At 42.2% G+C, this 10,000-nt stretch overlaps 1 protein-coding gene across 1 annotated transcript in view; it reads left to right on the top strand.

Annotated features, from left to right (window-relative positions):
* The window catches only part of LOC143280337 (otoferlin-like), a 105,616-nt gene that overhangs the window by 75,707 nt on the left and 19,909 nt on the right, over nt 1–10,000 (top strand). The gene's annotated exons all lie outside the window — the stretch shown is intronic.

Here is a 10,000-nt window from a genome sequence, read left to right as displayed (position 1 = left end):
TCTCTCACCTCTCTCTCACACACCTCTCTCTCTCTCACTCCTCTCTCTCTCACCCCTCTCTCTCTCACACACCTCTCTCTCTCACCCCTCTCTCTCTCACCCCTCTCTCTCTCTCTCACCCCTCTCTCTCTCTCACCCTCTCTCACACACACACCTCTCTCTCTCTCACCCCTCTCTCTTTCTCTCTCATTCCTCTCTCTCCCCTCTCTCTCTCATACACACCCCTCTCTCTCTCACACACCTCTCTCTCTCTCTCTCACCTCCCTGTCACATCCCTCTGTCTATCATCCCACTCCCTCTTCCCATCCCAATCTCCATCCTCCCCCCATGTCATTTTTTTTGTTTCCCCTCCCATCCCACCACCTCATTCCATTTTCTTCCCCCCCCCCTCTCTTTGTGTCTCTATTTCTCTCTCTCTCTCTCTCTTTCCTCTCTCTGCCACTCTCTTCCCCTCTGTCTCTCTGTCTCTGTTATTCTCTGTCTTATATCACTCACTCTTGTCTCTCTCTCTCCCTCTCTCTCTCCCTCTACCCCCCTCTATCTCTGTCTCTCTGTGTTTCTCTGTCTCTGTCTGTGTGCCGCCCGCCCTCCCTCTCTCTCTCTCTCTCTCTCTCTCTACCCCGTAACAGACCCATAACCCATTAACTTTCCACGCAACGGTTGGCCACCTAGCGACAAGTCAAACAGCGCGTCGCGAACAGTTGTGGGTATCTGTCTCCCCTCCACCCACCCCCACCCACACCCTAGTCCTAACCCCCTCTCCTGCCCCTACCACTCCTGTAGTCCATCCCCCTCCCCCTTCCTCCTTTCCCCTGTCCTGCATGCTGTTGTTTTGTTTTGTTTTTTGTTTGTTTGTTGGTTGGGGTGTTGTTTTTTCTTTTCTTCCCTCTTTCCTTCCTTCATGCCAGAACCTGTTGCCACTATCATCATCATCATCATCATCATCAATAGCAGCAGCAGCAGCAGCAGCATCTTCATTATCAATAGCAACAGCATCATCATCATCATCATCACCATCATCATCGATAGCAACAGCATCATCATCATCATCATCATCATCATCATCATCAATAGCAACAGCATCATCATCATCAATAGCAACAGCAGCAGCAGCATCATCATCAACAAAACCAATAGCAACATTATCATCATCTTCATCATATCATCATCATCATCAGTAGCAACAGCATCATCATCAATCATCATCATCATCATCATAATCATCAACAACATCATCACCATCATCATTATCAATAGCAACATCAGCAACAACGCCAATAGCAACAGCAGCAGCAGCTTCTTCTTCTTCTTCTTCTTCTTCTTCTTCTTCTTCTTCTTCTTCTTCTTCTTCTTCTTCTTCTTCTTCTTCTTCTTCTTCTTCTTCTTCATCACTACCAACAACATCAATAGCAGCAGCAGCACCATCATCATCATCATCATCATCGTCACCATCGTCATCACCATATCATCATCATCATCATGATCCATCATCCTCACCGTCATCATTCATCATCATCATCATCACCGCCACCATCATCACCATATCACCATCAACATCATCCACCATCATCATCACCATCATCATTCATCATCATTATCATCATCATCGTCATCACCGCCACCATCATCACCATATCATCATCGTCGTCGTCGCCACCGCCACCATCATCACCATATCATCATCATCATCGTCCACCATCATCATCACCATCATCATTCATCATCATCATCATCATCATCATCATCAGCCTCATCACTGTCATCATCATCATTGTCACCAGAGGACTGTCTCATCGTTGTGTATTCCATCACGTGTGTAGCGTTCCTCTCTCGCTCTCTCTCTCTCTCTCTGTCTTTCTGTCTGTCTGTCTGTCTGTCTGTCTGTCTCTCTCTCTCTCTCTCTCTCTCTCTCTCTTTCTGCCTCTGTTTCACTTCTCTCTCTCTCTCTGTTTCTCTCTGTCTCCCTCTGTCCCTGTCTCTCTGTCTCTGTCTCTCTCTCACTTCTCTCTCTCTTTCTCTCTCTCTCTCTTTGTCTCTCGCTTTCTCTCTCTTACACTTCTCTCTCTCTCTTTCTCTCTCTGTCTCTCTCTCTCTCTCTCTGTCTCTATCTGTCTCTATCTCTCTCTCTCGCTCTGTGTCTCTGTCTCTCTGGCACTCTCTCTCGCTCTCTGTCTCTCTTCTTTTCTTCCTTTTTTTTTTTTTTTTTTAACTCTTTGTCAGTCTGTCGTGTTTATCGTGCTCGACTGCTGTTCTTGCTACGCGCGCATCGCAGAGAAAAGCCGGTTGCTTTGTGTGTATGGGTGTGTATGTGTGGGGGGTGGGGGGGGGTTCTGATATTGAGAAAGAGAGGTTAAACCATACTATACACCTGTTGGTCGGTAATTGTACGCAATGCGATAGGCACAAACGGCAGTGTGTGTGTGTGTGTGTGTGTGTGTGTGTGTGTTTCGGATAGTGTGGTGGGTTTCCGTTTGTTTGTTTGTATGTTTGCTTGCTTGTTTCTAATCTTTTGCTGTGGAATCAACCGTTAAAATTAGCCATTTGAATCCACCGCATTTTCCACACTGTCACCCACACTCCCGCTAAAACAGAACACTAACTACCAAGAGCGCGCTGAACGCCATCACAGACTTGCAGAGGATTTCGAGCGAGTGTTGTTTATATCTACAGCGAGTGTCTGTCTCCGTCTCTGGTTTTCATTCCGTTTCTTGTAGTTTACAGAACCTACTTGATATGTGAGATGCTCAGGCCATTTCTGACGCCTCTCGTGAATCGAACGTGAAATAAAACGTGGATGAAATATTAGGGAAACAATCAGTGTGACAAATGAATGTAATCATACAGAAATGCGTTCAGTTTGACAGACTGTTATATAAAAAAAAGATGTATAAATGTCGGGGGGGGGGGGGGGGGGGGGGGGGGGTTGAAGGGAGAAGAGAGAGAGAGAGAAGAACAAATGTAATTCCTTAAGGCGGCCACCCGCCCATAGGAAAGGGTCTCTGGCAAAACGTGTACATCTTAGGTATGCATATCATGTCAATTAAGTAGCATTTGAATAATTAAACCAAACAATTCTTGATTAAGGTCAAATTACACATCTGCAAACCGTTATCTATGACGAAGAGCATGGAAAAGATACATACTCAACTTTCTTATTTTTTTTAGTAGGTCCGTGTTTCAATATTTCGGTGTAATCTTGAACAATACCTGTTAAGTACTTGTTTCTGATACTGGTATATGAGGGAGACACATAAATAAAGTGGTGTTCGGATTCATCAACTTTACAGACTATACATAAATTACTGGAATTTAAGTTGAGGGACCTACGCCACCTGGATCCTTTTATTGGTAACACACCAATTCGTAATTTCACAAGACAGTTCCGTAAACATCTTACATCCATGAATTCAAAATCACTTTTGAGCAATCGAGAGAGAGGGACGGAGACAGAGAGAGGGAGAGAGAGAGGGAGGGGAAGAGAGGGGGTAGAGGAGGGAGGGAGAGAGAGAGAGAGAGAAACCAGAGAGAAGTCATTTTCAGCGTGCAATGATAGAACGGACAAGAAACAAAGAGGCGACAAGCATGAAGATCTGAAAGAAAATGACAGCAGAGAAGACGAAAAAAAAAAAAAAAAAACCAGACGTGGAAAAGGCTAGAAATGAAAGGAAAATCATCGCATGAGAAGGCAAAACAAAACCAGCAAGAAGAAAAAAAAACGCACAGAGAAGAACAAGAACGATAATACGACCGAGGACATCAGCAAAAACAGCAGAATATTTTGTTTCTTTTAATTTTTTCGCAAAGGTGAAAACAAACTTTGAAGACCAAGAAACTGAAGATCCGTTTCATGTCTAATGAAAAACGAACAGGAGTATCTGATTCCCCAGACGGTCAAAAACATAGAATAAATAAGAGAGAGAGAGAGAGATGAATGTAGAAGAATGGTAAAAAAAATGAAAGAAAGAAAGGAGACATAAAAGGAAAGAAAAATAAAATGGCAGATGAGGACACTGACCAGCGTTTTTTTTTGTTGTTTTTTTTTTGTTTTGTTTTTTTTTTGTTTTTTTTTTGTTTGTTTTTCTTCGTTTTTGTGTGTTTTTTTTTGTTTTTTGTTTGTTTGTTTTTTGTGTTTTTTCGGGTTTTAACCAAAACACCCACCTGTGGTGAAATGCGTTCATTAATTTTTTCCCCTTTGTTTCATTCTTTTTGCGTAAAAAGTTACATTCACCTTTTACTGGAAAAAGTTGCGAGTCATTTGCTTCTAAAAATGTTATAATTCTCTTTCTAGATTTTTTCTCTCTCTTTTTTTCTTTTTTTTTTTTACATACTGGTTACTATGTACGTAGAAATTAAGGACGAGTGTACGGGCTGTTATTTGTTTTTGTCTTTTGTTTCATTTACTGACCTGGTGATGAGCATTTGTATGAGCCAACAGAAAAAAAATCTAGTTTGGTTGTCTAAATGATGAGTGTTAAGAACAAGTCCTGAGCTTCCTTTTCTTTTTTTTTTTTTTTTTTTTTTTTTAAGGAAATGTCTGGGTTTGTCCTGTGTATCCTTCCTTCACCTGTGCACTAGCTGCACCGGCAGCACTGACGTGGAGTTGTGTCCCTTGTAAGTGGGGAAAGTTACTTCTCTTTGTTGTTGTTTAATAACTTTACTCACCTTGCCTCATATGTTCTTTCATTTCGAAGAAAGACAAAATCCCTCGAGGCAGCCATTTCTTTCTTCTGCATTGTCTGTATATTATGTGTAGCATATTCCAAGACCTAAAGGCTAAACCTTTTTCTTCTTCCTCTTTTATCTTCTTCTTTATTGACTTTTTTTTCTATTCTTCTCCATCAGCTTTGTGAAGAGTCATAGGCGCGCCGCGCAGAACTGTTCACTAGGTGTCAGTTGCATTGCTTGGTTCTAACTTTTTGACAGTTACACGTGACCAAATGCCTGCGTTGACCGAACTACGCCATTGGTCAGTTCCATACTGCACACAGTTAGTAGCGGGTTACGACCATACTAGGCTCTTCCGTCCGAGCAATGCAACTGGCTCCAGATTCTTCCAGGTGTGTCGATTGCGTGTCAAAAGCATGGGTGTCAGCAAATGGTTTTCTCTGTCCATTCTGCAGTGTCATCAGCCCGTCGTCCTTCACAGATCCTTGGATCGAGTTTTGTTTTACCATTGGATCTTTCATGATGTGGCGTGTCCAAGGCAGGTCATATCCATGTAGAAATGGAAAGGTATCAACACAAAGTCCTATGCAGAAATGGAACGATGTCATCATCATGTCTGTGTAGACATGGAATGCTATCAACGTAAATTCATACAGAAAAGGGAAGTTGTCAGCATCATATCCGTGTAAAAATGGAAAGGTATCAACACAAAATCCATACAGAAATGGAAAGCTGTCAACGCCATATCCATGTAAAAATGGAAAGGTGTCAACACGAAATCCATACAGAAAAGGAAAGTTGTCAGCATCATATCCGTGTAAAAATGGAAAGGTATCAACACAAAATCCATACAGAAACGGAAAGCTGTCCACGCCATGTCCATGTAAAAATGGAAAGGTGTCAACACGAAATCCATACAGAAATTGAAAGCTGTCAGCATCATTGTCCATGTAGAAATTGATTGGTATCAACACAAAAAAACCCATACAAGACTGGGGGAAGCTGTCATCACCCATTCCATGCAGGAATGTCGAGGTATCAACACAAAATTCAAGCCCCACGCATAATTGATGCGAGCGTTGAAGACAGATCCCAATCTTGCTGTCACCCGGCACATTGGGGCCGTCGTCATTGTGTCTGCAGAGGGAACCTTTCGGGGCCGGGGTTCGGGTACTCGCTGCACCCTGTGTTTACGGGGGAGGGGCTTTGCTTCATGGGCTCGATGTCTCTCACACCAGGATGCTTGTGAAGTTATGTGCGCGCATGCGTGTCTATGTTTAGGAGTTTTGTCCCTTTTTAGTTTTCTGTGTGTGTGTGTGTTGTGTGCGTTTGTGTGTGTGTGTGTGTGCGTGTGTGTGTGTGTGTGTGTGTGTTTATGTGTGTATGCGTGTTTGCGTGTGTTTGTGTGTGTATGCGTGTGTGTGTTTGTGTGTGTGTGTGATGTCAAAGAAGAGTGACTGGATTTGCTTTTGTGTGGATGAAGGAAGCCCACACACGCTTAATTTTTTTTATTATTTTTTTTTTATAAAATTAAAAAAAACATGGTGTCTGAGAAAGAGGAACGGGTTTACATGATGTATGTGGGTAGGTCGTGGGAGGGAGGTGGGGGGGAGGGGGAGGATGAAGGGGACCACAAGAGGCCTGGAAGGTGGGGGGAAGAGAGAGAGGGGGGCAAGGGGAAGGTATGGTGGGGTGGTAGGTAGGTGGGATAGAGGGAGGAAGGGAGGGAGGGTGATCAATGCAGCGAATCCTTCACGGCTGTTGAGTCTTCACAAAGGCCGCGTCGTTGGCGCCACTTCGCTTCGTCTGCTGTCGCTGCTGTGGGGTGGGGGTAGGAGTGGGGGTGTTGTGGGGTAGGCTGGTAAGTGGGCAGAGGAAGGTGTGTGAGGTTGTTTTTTTTTTGGTTTATTTGTTGTTGTTGTTTTGGTTTTTGTTCTTGTTCTTGTTTTTTGTTGTTGTTTTTTTGATTGTTTTGTTTTTGTTTTTGTTTTTTGTTTGTTTGTTGTTGTTGTTTTTTTTGGGGGGGGTTGTTGGTGGTTGTTGTTTTTTTTGTTTGTTTTTTTGTTGTTGTTGTTGTTTTGTTTTGTTTTGGGTTTTTTGGGGGGGAGGGGGAGGGGAGGGGGGCTTGGGGAGGCCGTGTAGAGATGGGTGTGCGGGTCAGAGGTTTCGGGAGACGTCGGGACTGGATGGATGGGTAAAACGGTGCACGTCTGTGTTGGGGGGCGGGGGGGGATTGGATGGTTGTGTGATGGAAACAAAAACGAAACGAAACGAAATTGTGTGAGATATGGTGTGTGTGTGTGTGTGTGTGAGAGAGAGAGAGAGAGAGAGAGAGAGAGAGAGAGAACGGACGAACGAACCTTTTTTTTCTACCTATGCGGGAAGTGGAATAAGCATTTAACGGAGTATGGCTGCCTACATTGCGGGTTTAAAAAAGAAAGAAAAAAAAGGTCATACACGTAAAAGCCCACTCGTGTATATACGAGTGAACGTGGGAGTTGCAGCCCACGAACGAAGAAGATAAAATAAGATAACTTTATCATCTCCAGCTAGAGATTTTTGGCCAGATGCATTATCACAACACAGACAAGTAAACAACACGGAGACCAGAACTGTAAAAACAACAACAGCTATTAGGAATATAACGAAGACACAAATATAAAATATCACAAACGCCGTTTCATACATTCATTCCTCACATTGCAGGTAATATTTTAAATGTAAAAACAAAGAGTCAATAAAGATTATTTTGAATATAATCATGAGCATAGCCTACTATATTGTACATCGATTATAATAATAAGAATAACTTTCTTATCTCATACAGATAAATTGCGTCAGGTGCGGCAAAACACAACCAGATAATCAGAGCGCACACACACACACACACACACACACACACACACACACACACACACACGCACGCACGCACGCACGCACACACACACACACACACACACACGGATTACTTGATGAAACAGGAGTAATAAACATATGTTTTCAAATAAAGAAGTCCACATACTCGCTTTAAAAACATTCCAATTAATAATTATTACATCGTAATTCTTTATATAAATATACTTAAAATATGAACGTTAACATTAGGCATATTGTACCGTACATTCATCCTGCATATTGCGCATTCATAACAACCTTTTTTTTAAGCTAAGAACCAACACTAGAGCAAGGTACAACTTATCATGCACGGACTTTCACACATACTCACATGAAAGCGCGCGCGCACACACACACACACACACACACACACACACACACACACACACACACACACACACACACACACGTGAAGAAGAAGAAGAAGGAATAAGCATACATATGCTTTTTTTTATACACCTAGACGTCGAGGCATTAAGAAATAGCAAAGCGTTGTAAAGGGACAGTAGATATTCAGACACACTCTAATGCATAACAAACATACACATGCACAGAACTGAAGAAATTCAGAACCTTTGATGTAAGATCACCAACCATGTAGTTAGACGTGTTGTACACACATACAAACCAAACCTTGAGAATGATTAGTACGGACATGCTGAAGATATAACTAAAATAAAATGACGAGTTTAAGGGTAATTTAGAAATGACTTTCATTTAAGACTGGGGTCGCTCTGTTGTAACGTATAGAAGATCAACTTTGCTGGTCACAATAATCATTTGCATTTTGAAGCAAGTGGGACAATAGAGGAATCCTTAAATTGTTTCAAAAGTTCGGATATGTATCCCTTTCTCAAACTGTGGACAGATTGCCAGTGAATGAATTTCACCTTCGTTCCCTCGTCCGCAAAATGTACAGTTTTCAAGCTGTGGAGGAATTTTGTTTAATGTCCCGTCACACATATCGGTGATTGAAGACATTTTGTTAAAGTATTTATGAATACATTTGAGTATTATCGGTTAGAAGGGGTGGGAGATGTGAATGAACGGAAAGTTGGGGAAAACTGGGCAAATGAAGGCGAAATGAAGGTGAGATTTGAAAATAAATCATCTAAATACAATTACAGGAAATTACTTAAAGGACTTCGTAAAAGAGAAGTCGTTAAACTGATAAGCGAAACAACTGATAATGAATGCAAAAAGTCAAAAACACCAACGTTCTCAGTCACTTGTGAAGACACACTTTCGTGTACATAAGGCTTCATCAAGCTACAGTCAAAAATTATAGTCTTAATTGTCAGGTTACTAAAGCATATGCACTTGACATCAGAACAATACTTGGTCCGTAGTGAATTTGATAATAGTCTGAGAGTTAAACTCAGAATTGGTCTGCGAATCGCACCAGTCTGAGAGAGTCGAGCTGTATCAATCTAAATAACGCTGATGAACTTTTAGTTTGCTTCTTCCAAATCTGAATCTAATGAAAGATTACCTAAATTTAGCAATGGTAATATCGGGTGTTGTTTTTTCTTCTGGCTGCAGCAATGATTTAAAGGAACCGTATATTTTGATGACGATTACTACTATATAGTTTGCTTGACCAGCCTTGCTCATATCAGTCAACCATACGTCGTTTGAATGCTTTCTCGTCTCCCAATGCCACCATTATACCAAACTTGATAAAATCCATAAATATATAAACATCACTTAATAACTGTAGGCGCCCAGTTGTGTAGGGAAATATCATTTTGGCAGCTGGTCATCCTGCTAGCACTCGTGATATAAATTCATTTTGCAGTTCTCATTATGGGCATCTGTTGTAGTTTGAACCGGTATCGCAGTGCACTTGCACAACAATCAGTGAAGAGGGGATACCTGACTGTAACACCGTGTACCATAACGTTCGGAGTTTTGGGACTTAAGTCAGAAATCGTTTACATGCAGATATATGGACTGATTCTAGTACACGAGTGCAAAGAGAGAGAGGGGGGGGGGGGGGAGAGAGAAATAAGAGAATTGAGATCGAGTCAACACAATATATTTGTGTGTGTGTGTGTGTGTGTGTACTCACGTGCCCGTGTGAGTGTATGTGTGTGTGTGTGTGTGTGTCTCCATAGTTTGCGCATGCGTACATGTGCTGTCAGTGTGGTGTGTGTGTGTGTGTGTGTGTGTGTGTGTGTGTGTGTGTGTGTGTGTGCAAACGTGCGCGTTCGAGAGCGCGACACTGGTATTCGTGTGGTTTGTATTGTTTCTGATTAGTCCTGCTCCTCCGCTGTTGTAAACGTTTGTAGCTGCGGAGATAAATGCAGCCGTATGTCTGCGTATGCGTGCGTGTGTGCCTAGCCTCTGCTCTGTGCACGCACAAGAAATGAATCTTTCACCCCATTGGATATTTCTTTCCTTCTTTCTGCATTTTTTTTTTTTTTGTTTTTTGTTGTTG

This window comes from Babylonia areolata, chromosome 3, assembly GCF_041734735.1.
Source record: "Babylonia areolata isolate BAREFJ2019XMU chromosome 3, ASM4173473v1, whole genome shotgun sequence".
Lineage (NCBI taxonomy): Eukaryota > Metazoa > Mollusca > Gastropoda > Neogastropoda > Buccinidae > Babylonia > Babylonia areolata.
Note: the sequence above shows the minus strand (reverse complement) of the source record. Positions and strands in the feature narration are given on the sequence as shown.